Here is an 11,466-nt window from a genome sequence, read left to right as displayed (position 1 = left end):
ACACTGCCAGGGACACAGCAGGTAAGGGATATGGAAACTTAGCAGCAAACATTGGCCCAACAAGTGAAAATCCCTTCACCAATACAATTTCTAATCAATCTTTTAACTACTCAAAAGAATCTGTGTTTAGACAGTTTAGAACATCTCCTACCTCTCACAGTTGGGAGGCTCTGAACAATCACATGTGGCCAGAAAAACCTATTCAGGCAGGCTAGAGGATTTCCAAAGGAGTTTGTAGGTTGAAACACTGTCACACCCAGGAATTATTAACTGGAGCTGTAAGCTAACTCTTTTTTCAGAGAGGTAATGGGGGACAGCCCCCCGTAAAGTCAGAGGTGTAGGTGAAAGCACAAAGCAGAAAGTAGGCAGACTCTGGTTTTGGGTGTAAATGCTCGAGAATTTCCAGGGGGACTCCTAAGGCTCGATCCCGCCTTTGCGTGTGCCGAGCTTCCTTCCTCATGACCTTTGTCATGGCGGAGCTCCTCACGCTGGCTACCGGCAGTGATAGAATTCCAGTTGAGCTATTCCAGATCCTGAAAGATGATGCTGTGGAAAGTGCTGCACTCAATATGCAATATGAACTCAATGTGCTATATGCCCTCAATGTGCAATATGCCGGCTCCCGGCAGTATGATAATCTTTAAGTCCATCCATGTTGCTGCGAATGGCATTATTTCATTCTTTTTTCTGGCTGAGTAGTATTCCATTGAATATATGCACCACATCTTCTTTATCCTTCTGTCAGTCAATGGACATTTAGGTTGTTTCCATGTCTTGGCGATTGTAAATAATGCTGTTATGAACACTGGGGTATATATATCTTTTCAAATTAGAGTTTTCTGCAAATATATGCCCTGGAGTAGGATTGCTGGATCTTATGGCTGCTCTGTGTTTAGTTTTAAGGAATCTCTGTACTGTCCTCCACAGTGGCTGCACCAGTTTACACTCCCACCAACTGTGTAGGAGGGTCCCTTTCCTCCACACCCTCTCCAACATTTATTATTTGTAGACTTTTTGATGATGACCATTCTGACTGGTGTGAGATGGTACCTCACTGTAATAGTTTTGATTTGCATTTTCAATTAATGTGGAATATCTTTTCATGTGTCTTATGGCAATCTGTATGTCTTCTTTGGAGAAATGTCTATTTAGGCCTTCTGTCCATTTTTTGATTGGATTGTTTGATTGAGCTGTATGAACTATTTGTATATTTTGGAAATTAAACCTTTGTAGGTCACATCATTTGCAAATATTTTCTCCCATTCTGTAGATTGTCCTTTCGTTTTGTTTATGGTTTCCTTTGTTGTGCAAAAGCTTGTAAGTTTAATTGGGTCCCATTTGCTTATTTTTGCTTTTATTTCTTTGGCCTTGGGGGCCTGTGATTAGCTCTCAGACCTCTAGTGAGCCTCTCAGTTTTTTTCTCCTCTCTTGGGTAGGACAGGCTGGCTAGAGTGGGCTGAAGTTGGGATGTCCCTCCTCCCAGGTCGGTTAGTGTCTTGATAAAATCTCACTAAGTTAGGTCCTGGTAAAATAGTTTCTCTCAAAAGACAGACCTCTTTGTGAAGAAGCAGATACATTTCAGAATGATTCCTTTTTTCCTCCCCATGCTGGAGTCATGAGATTTCCCTCTGGTACTCACGGTGAGAACCTGGCAGGGCCTGGCAGTAAAGCTTGCAGGTGTGGAAAGTTTCTCGCTTTCAGACTTGTCCACTCTGAGCCTCCAGCAATTGTTCAATTACAGGTCAGATTTTCCTACCTCAGCACTGGTTCCTGCAGAGGTTTCTGCTCTAGTAAATTGTGATTCTTTGTATCTTCAGGTCTTTTTCTCCAAGACAGCAGCATTTCGCCCTATGGCCTCACCCCTCTAACAATTCTAAGAAGAGTTACTGATTATTTCAGTTTGTTTAATTTTTACTTGTTAGGATGCAGTAGTGACTTTCAAACTCCTAAAGTGCCAGAGTGTAAATGCACATATATTTCTTTATTTTCCTATTTATTGTCATTTCAATAAAAAAGTCCAGTAACCAAGCAAAAATCTACATATGTAGTTCAAGTACAAAGACACAGATCTGGGGTCTACATTTTGTTACATAAAGTTAGGGAGTTAATGGTCCTTGAAGAGGACCATTTGTGCATGTAGCCAATACAAAAGTATTTGTGAAAGGGGAAAGTAACTAGATTAAAGGGGATATTATACAGAAACCTGAGATGGATATTTTACTATATGTCACCACCCTTTTGTTAATATACATATTATTTAAATAGTGCCATGACAGTCCTGGTTAGACGATAAAGGGTTAAAGGAGGGACTAATGATGTAAGCCTTGACATCTACCCAAGAGTGAGAAAGAAAATGATCTTCTCCCCTCCCTACTTCTGCTTTGATAATAAATATGTAGCCCTCTTTGTTCTGTTGCCATGACACAGGAATGAGTGAACAGCCTTCAGCACATACCAGCCAAACAGACCTGCAAGAATTAAACAATGTTGGTTATTCTTTAGCTGTTACTATTCAGTTCAGTTCAGTTGCTCAGTCGTGTCTGACTCTTTGCGACCCCATGAATCACAGCACGCCAGGCCTCCCTGTCCATCACCAGCTCCCGGAGTTCACTCAGACTCATGTCCACCGAGTCAGTGATGCCTAATTACATTTGCACCAACCTAAAGCTGTTACTATTAGGTTGGTGCAAATGTAATTAGGGTTTCAGACCATGAATTTTAAATTATTATAACTAGGTTCAAGCATTTTTAGCAATCAAAATAGGAACCATTACAATCAACACATTTTTGCCAATAAGAAATGTTTGCTTGTTCCTACAGTATAAAAATTCATGCTTCAAGATTCAGTGAAAGCATTTTCTGCATCCTGATGGTGTGGAAGCATTTTCCCTGCAAAAAGTTGTCGAAATGCTTGAAGCAGTAGTCAGTTGACAAGAGGTCAGGTGAATATGACAGATAAGGAAAAACTTCGCAGTCCAGTTCATTCAATTTATGAAGCATTGGTTGTGCAATATGTGGTTGGACACTGTCATGGGGAAGAATTGGGCCCTTTCTGTTGACTAATACCCGCTTCAGGCAATACAGTTTTTGGTGCGTCTCATCTATTTACTGAGCATACTTCTCAGATGAACAGACAAGTTTGGTCTTGGAGAACAAAATGAAGCAGGTCAAAGGCCAACAGTTTTGTCAAGTGAGCACACTGGTCATAGCAAACAACCTTTTCTAACAACACAGAGACAACTCCACACATGGACATCACCAAATGGTCAATACTGAAATCAGACTGATTATATTCTTTGCAGTCGAAGATGGTGAAGCTCTATACAGTCAGCAAAAACAAGGTCTGGAACTGACTGTGTCTCAGATCATCAGCTCCTTATTGCAAAATTCAGGCTTAAATGAAGAAAGTAGGTAAAACCACTAGGCCATTCAGGTATGATCTAAATCAAATCCCTTATGATTATACAATGGAGGTGATGAATAGATTCAAGGGATTAGATCTGCTACACAGAGTGCGTGAAGAACTATGGACAGAGATTTGCAACATTGTACAGGAGGCAGTGACCAGAATCATCCCCAAGAAAAAGAAATGCAAGAAGATAAAATAGTTTTCTGAGGTGGCTTCACAAATAACTGAGGAAGAAGAGAAGTGAAAAGTAAGGGAGAAAGGGAAAGATATACCCAACTGAATGTGGGGTTCCAGAGAATAGCAAGGAAAGATAAGAAGGCCTTAAGTGAATAATGCAAAGAAGCAGAGAAAAACAATAGAATGGGAAAGACTGGAGATCTCTTCAAGAAAGTTGAAGAAATCAGGGAACATTTCATGTAAGGATGAGCAAATAGATGGGGGAAAAGTGGAAATAGTGACAGATTTTATTTTCCTGGGCTCCAAAATCACTGTGGACAGTGGCTGCAACCATGAAATTAAAAGATGTTTGCTCCTTGGAAGGAAAGCTATGAAAAACCTAGACAGCATATTCAAAAGCAAAAATATCACTTTGCCGACAAAGGTCTGTATATTCAAAGCTATGGTTTTTCCAGTAGTCATGTACAGATGTATGGACATGATGGTCCATATATGGAGAGTCAGACCATAAAGAAGACTGAGCACTGAAGAATTGATACTTTTGAGTTGTGGTATTGAAGACTCAGAGTTCATTGGACTGCAAGGAGATCACGCCAGTCAATCCTAATGGAAATCAACCCTGTATATTCATTGGAAGGACTGATGTTGAAGCTGAAACCCCAATAGTTTGGCCACCTTATGCGAAGAGCTGATTCATTGGAAAAGACTCTGATGCTGGGAAAGATTGAGGGCAAAAGAAGAGGGTAGTAGAGGATGAGATGGTTAGATAGCATCATTGACTCAGTTGTCATGAATCTGAGTAAACTCTGGAAGATAGTGAAGGACAGGGAAGCCTAGCATACTGCAGTCCATGTGGTCACAAAGAGTTGGAAATGACTTAGCAACTGAACAACTTCTCAGATGTATTGGTTTTGCCAGGATTCAGAAAGTTGTAGTGGATCAGACAGGCAGCAGACCACCAAACAGTGACTATGACCTTTTTGGGGGGTGCAAATTTGGCTTTGGGAAGTGCTTTGGAGCTTCTTCTCAGCCCAAACACTGAGTTGGTCATTGCCAAGTGTTGTATAAAATCCACTTTTTGTTGCGTGTCACAATCTGAGAAATGGTTCACTGCTGCATAGAATAAGAGAAGACAGCACATCAAATGATTGTTTTTTTTGATTTTTGGTCAGCTCATGAGGCACCCACTTACTGAGCTTTTTCACCTTTCCAATTAGCTTCAAATGCTAAACGACTGTAAAATGTTCAATGATGAGTTCTTCTGCAACTTCTTGTGTAGTTGTAAGAGGATCAGCTTTGACCCTCTCAGTTGGTCACTGTCAACTTCCAGTGGCTGGCCACTAAGCTCCTCATCTTCAAGGCTCTCATCTCCTTTGCAAAACTTCTTGACCCACCACTGCACTGTACCTTCCTTAGCAGTTCCAGGGCCAAATGTGTTGTTGATGCTGCGAACTGTCTACTGCTTTACCACACATTTTGAACTTGAATAAGAAAATTGCTTGAATTTACTTTCTGTCTAACATCATATCCAGAGTAAGTAATAAGACTTTAGCAAAAAACCATAAAGCAAGAAATACACGTTAAAATGATGTATAACATAACCACATTTATTAAGAACGTATATCAATATCAAACAGCAAATTTCAAGAATGCAAAAACTGCTATTACTTTTGCACCAACCTAAAACAAACATTTGTAGCTAGACTTGTCCTTCACAAAGCTTCAAAAACACTAATTACTCTCTGACTCCAAAGATTATACTCTGCACCTGGTATTCTTCTCCCCACTACACTCTCTTATAGCATTCTGCAATTCAGAAAAAAGGTTATGGGCTGATAACTTTAGGGTTACCACACCTGGTTGCTGAGTTGCCTGATGCCAACTGTGGTTGTTTTGAAACTCTACAAGAGAAAAACAATGCAATGCCTTCATGAGGATATAAAACCTCTCTCTTTTCCTGAGAGATGGGGACACAGTTCCTGAGGCGCTAGCCTGCTATGTTTCCCTTTTGACTAGCAAAAATCACATAGGCACTCTTTTCTATTTCCTCCAAACTCTGTCTCTGTATTTCTATTTGGCATTGGTGGGAGCCAAGATTTTGGCAACAGTTCTCAGGGCTCTGCTTCCTTATCTGCTTGCTTACATCTCTCACAAGTGTCTTACACTCATAAATCCACTCTTTGCCTATCACTTAGCCCCACATTGAACTGTTTATGCATCAAGACAAAAGAACCTAAGCTTCAACAAGTCCTGACACCAGGTGACTGGTTTCAATTCAGATAGCAAGTTTGAGTCCTCTTCTAAGTCAGGGATTAAGGGTTAGAGTCCCATCTTAGAGGATTCAGTAAGAACCCAATTCCTGATTCATAGATGGTGGACTTCTTTTTGCTGTGTCTTCAGGTGGCAGAAGGGGAAGGGAGCTCTCTGGGACCACTTTTAAAAGGGCACAAACTCCATTTACGAGGGCTCTGTCCTCAGTACCTAATCACCTTCCAGCGGCCCCACCTCCATATACTGTCACACTTGGAGATTAGATGTCAACATGTGAATGTTGGGGTGATGCATTCAGGCTATAGCAATATGAATTTAATATATTATATATATTATTAATTAGATTATATCATTATATATTATTCAATAATATATAATTTAATATCATAAACATGATATATTATATACTATATATATTAGTATATAAGAACAATATAAATGCTGTTTATGTTTGAACTGCTAATAAATAACATTAGCTAAGCAAATTAATTTGCTTAGAGTAGCACTCCCAATCTTTGTCAATCGTATTGCACATAGAAAATATAAGTATTCATGTGTAACCGATTCACTTTTCATACAGTAGAAACTAACACAACACTGTAAGTCAACTGTGCGAGTGTGCTCAGTTGCTCAGTCATGTCCGACTCTCTGTGACCCCTTGGACTAGAGCCCACCAGGCTCAGCTATCCATGGAATTCTCCAGCAAGAATACTGGGACAGGTTGCCATTTCCTGCACCAGGGGATGTTCCCAATCCAGGGATCAACTATACTCCAATAAAAAAAATTTAAAAAAAAGTATTCATACAAGAGCCAGCCAGTAAGTGACTCACACCTCCAGGGCTGAAGGCTTCAATTTTTAGCTCCACTTGTCACTGCATGCTGCACCGTTTGGGAAACTCTTGCTTTAAGGGTAATGTTTAAAGCACTGAAGAGACCAATCTGTTTGACTAGACCTATTGGAATGACTGGCTCCCAAGGACTAAAGATTGTTGAGGCCAAGAAGGGAAGAAAGTGATGTGGAGAAAAGATGTAATTGACAATTTCTCATTGTTAGGAAAGCCCTTCCCAGTCTGTTCTAAGCCTGTTTTTCCTATTTCAGGTCCCCACTCCTGACCCAAACTTCACCTACTGCTTCACCTGGCTCAGGATATGATGGTCCCTCTCTCACCTGTCCTAAATCTTAACAATTCTTTGTTAGGCCCCAGGTTATAGCCAGGAAGTTTACATGTCTTCAAATGCAGAATCCCTCCCCCATGCTTCTGAGATTTTTGGCCTACAGCACTGCATTTGAGCTTCTGACCCAGAATTTTAAAGTTTGAAGTCATCTCAGAGACTAAGTGCGACCTTCAGTTGCCAGGTGAAACACGTGGGGCCCGGAGAAGGTAGAGGGACCGTGCTGCCAACACCAGCTGGGGGCAGCCTTGGGACATGGGTGTCCTGTTTTCCTAGGCTTTCCACTTCCTGGCTGTTTCATCTCTCTTATGCTAATGATGACACTTAATAATTTATTAATAGGTGAGAACTGACTCATTGGAGACTCTATATAATCTGTAGCAACAGCCAGATGGTCCTTAATAAAACATTAATAAAGCAAAAGCAGATGGCATTTAATAAAGAGTCATATAAACATGCCCAAGAGCCATCAAAAGCATTTTTTTCTGGACTCTCTAATGGTGGAGAGTTATCAGACAAGACATAAAAAAGGAAATCACCCTCTAACTTGTGATCTGAAAAAATGTTTAAGGTTCTTGTATATATTATGAATAAGAAAATATTTTAAATGTAATTTTATCTCAGATTTCATATCCTTATAATGACTGTTTTGTGGCAATTTTAGAAGAAATGACAAAAGCTTTAGTAGAAACAAAAGGAAGTCTCTACAATTTCCTCCTCCCTTGAAAATCCAGCCAAAGCAAATTTCCATAAAAATAATATATTTTAATAGAGTAATAGAAATCATTGGGTTGCAGAGGTTGTTTTAGGAATCTCTATTTCAGAACAGAAGAAATAACAACTTGTTGTGAGTAAGTGAATACTAATTTACCTGAAGGTGAAAAGCTGAACTTTCAGGATTGTGTTTAAATGTTTGACTTCCTCCCAAAATTCACCTGTCAGGCAGTAATCAAAAGTTAAGGCTTGGACTGAGACTTGAGTTTATTAGTATCAACTGTGCAAGACTTGTAGGCTGCCTCTTGAGGATTTTTTTTTTACCACCTGGAAAATAGGGATAATAATACTTTATAGAGTTGTACAAAGAGTGGATGAAATAATGCTTATAAAGAACCATGCTGGACACAAAGTAAGCGGTCAAAAAAAGTAGCAATTATAGATATCAGAAGCTGATATCTGCTGTTCTAACTAAACTAAAAGTAGCAAAGTTGTGAAATAGTGGTTTCCTATTTGTAAACCTTCCATGCATTTTTCAAAATCCTGATGAAACACTGCTATCCAAAAAGGATATCAACATTTATGCTTTAACATGCTTTTTTTTTGGTCTCATTTCCATGTGAATATCTTTAGTAATATTTACATTTCAAACTACTTCTGATTCTAGAATGTGAGGCTTATTTCATAGCTGGGGGAATGTTTGGTATTGCCCTGTGTGGGTAGGACTCCTTTGGTGAGGAGAAAGTGATGAGAAATGTAATCTAGAGAGATTTCAAAGATGTCTGGACTTCCCTGAATCCTTTGCTGCAAGGTCTTGATCAAAGGCTAATCTTTCCAGAACACATTTCCTGATAACCTTCCCTCCCAAGTCAAAATCACCAGGTTCTTTTTAAGTTTTTTTCACAGATCATTCCTCTAATAGTTGTGAGCCAGGTCAGCGAATGCCTTTATTTAGGCACATAGCAGGCAGTTAGTGATGTTTGAAAAAGAAATGGAATTCCAAGGACCCTAAAACTAATGATAGTTACCATTTTGAAGTATCTGCTGGGTGCCAAATGAATCGCAGTCACCATATGAGTTAAGTGTTATCGTCACCACTTTCCAGATAAGAAAACTGAGGCTTAGAGGAGGAGTATCAAAGTAAGACCAAGCAAGAGGCAAAGATGGGACCCAAACTTAGTGATGTGCTAACTCCAAATCATGAAACCATCCAGTCTTAATCAACCACCTAAGTGACACTGAAATTTGCTCATTTGGTTGGTTTTGGTGTGTGTATTAGTCAGGGTTATATAACAATATATCTATCATATAGAGATAGATCTGTATAGATATATAAAATTTTCTGGGACCATTTTTTCTGTATATCTATATAGATATACAGAGATATAGCCTATTGGTTTTGTTTGGTGCTATATACAGATACATAGATTATATCTTTGTACAAGGAGGTTTATTATAGAAATTGGCTCACATGATTTATGGAGGCTGCAGGTCCCAAAATGTGCCATCTATGATCTGGAAAACCGGGGAGGTCAGTGGTACAGTTCAGTCTGAAGGTTGGAGAACCAGGAGCATCGCTATCCAAGGGCAGAAGAAGATGGATGTCCCAACTCAGGCAGTGAGAGTAAATTCCCCTTCCTCTATCTTCATGTTCTGTTCAGGCCCTCAAGAGACTGGATGATGCCCCCCCCCCCCCCAACACACACACACTAGGGAGGGTGATCTTCCTTTCTCAGTCTACAGGTTCAAATGCTAATCTATTTCCAGAAAATCCTCACACCCAGGACAATGTTTTAACAGATATCTGGGCATCCCTTAACCCAGTCAAGTGGACACATAAAATTAACCATCACAGCATTGATGTTTTTATTATTTTTAATATGAGAACATTAGCAGAGGAAGATGGATTTACCCTCAGAAAGCAAGCCTACCTGAATTCTGAAGTCCCTGTGTATCCATTTCCTACTGGCTGTCTAGATTCCTCAGAGAAACCCAACCTTGCAGGGAGATGACAGGTAATCTGAGGTTGCGGGGGACAGGGAGGTGGGGAAAGAAGCTTGAAGATTTCAAAGTATGCTAGTAGAAAATAAAATCTACTTCTACCAACAGTTTGAAAGAAAGTAAAATCATTCATAGTGTCAAAGATGCCCAGAGGGTGGCAGGGGCTGAACTTCTGAAGCTGTTCTCTCATCATTCAGACTGACAAATTTATTGTACTGGCCCTTCTAGCAAACAATCAAGATGGAATCAGATGCCAAGATAATTTTTCCTTGCCAAATTGTTTTTTCCCATTGCAATTAGCATTTTTAAGGACCTCATCAAATAGCCAATGTGTATTCAATTCCCTCTCTCCGTCTCCAATTAAAATTCAGCTAAGAAGTTGTATCAGTAATAATTGTTAAAGATAAAATACCACCCTTACCCACTCTATCATATTTCTCCATGTTTTCTTAAATATCCTTTAAACCAGGCATAGGATTTTAAAAGGTTTATTTTCTTCTTAGTATGCATTATATAATCTGAAAGTAAATTATTTAAACTAAAAGCAGTTCAGCGGTTTGGGTTGCCCTCATTTAGATTCTTTATAAAATCTTTGAGCTTGTCCTATACCTATTTGTCCTCCAAAAGCATTTTGAAGCTGAGCCTGCTGCTGCTTTCAGAACCCCATTTCCTCCTTTTATCCTGGGCACAAGGTCTACATCTTTCTGCCTCCCTTGCAATGAGGGGGGCCATGTGGTTGATTTATGGGTGGAGGTGGGTACACAGGCAAAGTGCCAGGTCCATGAAAGTCTCTCATGAGAGAGTCTCTAGGTTATTTCCTTCTCAGCCTGCTGAAATTACCCATGCCCAACACCTTGGCAGCCCTGAGCTGCGAATAGCAGAACCTCAACCAGGCTGCTTCCTGAAGGAACAGAGGGTACCCTTCTCCATCCCTACTTCACACACTCTGGAACTACCCTAGATTGTTCACTGAGAAAAAATGAACTGCTACGGTGTTTGAGCCATTATAATTCAGGGTTTTATCAGTTTGAGCAGGTAGCTTACTCTGACTAGTTGCCTTTTCCTTGACTGGGCTAGCTTTCCTCCTCCACCATGCTACATGCTCCAGCCAAGCCGTCCCATGGCATCTGATCATGGAACTTCCCAAACTTCCTCCTTATTGTCTGTCTGCCTTCCCAGACAGACTCTCAAGCTCTATGAAGTCATGGACCATATTTCCCTCGCTCTCCAGTATATCTTCAGTTTCTCATATAGTGCTTGGTACATGCATGTATATGTGCTCTTCAGTCCTGTCCAACTCTTATCAACCCCAGGGACTGTAGCCTGCCAGGCTCCTCTGACCATGGGATTCTCTAGGCAAGAATACTGGAGTGGGTTGCCATTTCCTTCTTCGGGGATGTTACCGACCCAGGGATCTAACCCATGTCTCCTGCATTGGCAAGTGGATTCTTTACTGCTGAGCCATTGGGAGTAGACCCTTAATAGTGAAGTGAAAGTCGCTCAGTAGTGTCCGACTCTTTGTGACCCCATGGACTGCAGGGAGCTGCCTGTGAGAATGGGGTCCTTTGTCTGAAGGACACAGCTCTGGGAGCTGCCTCAGTCCTTGAGTGTTTGCTTGCAAACATAGCTCTCTGTCCCGCCACCCCAGAGATTAGGCACTTATTTACTGCAGACACCTGGAGTTCTGGACAAACTTCTCACACACAGGGAAATGTTATCT

This window comes from Bos indicus x Bos taurus, chromosome 4, assembly GCF_003369695.1.
Source record: "Bos indicus x Bos taurus breed Angus x Brahman F1 hybrid chromosome 4, Bos_hybrid_MaternalHap_v2.0, whole genome shotgun sequence".
NCBI classification, from domain to species: Eukaryota; Metazoa; Chordata; class Mammalia; order Artiodactyla; family Bovidae; genus Bos; species Bos indicus x Bos taurus.
The sequence above is the reverse complement of the archived record's forward strand: the minus strand, read 5'-3'. Positions refer to the sequence as shown.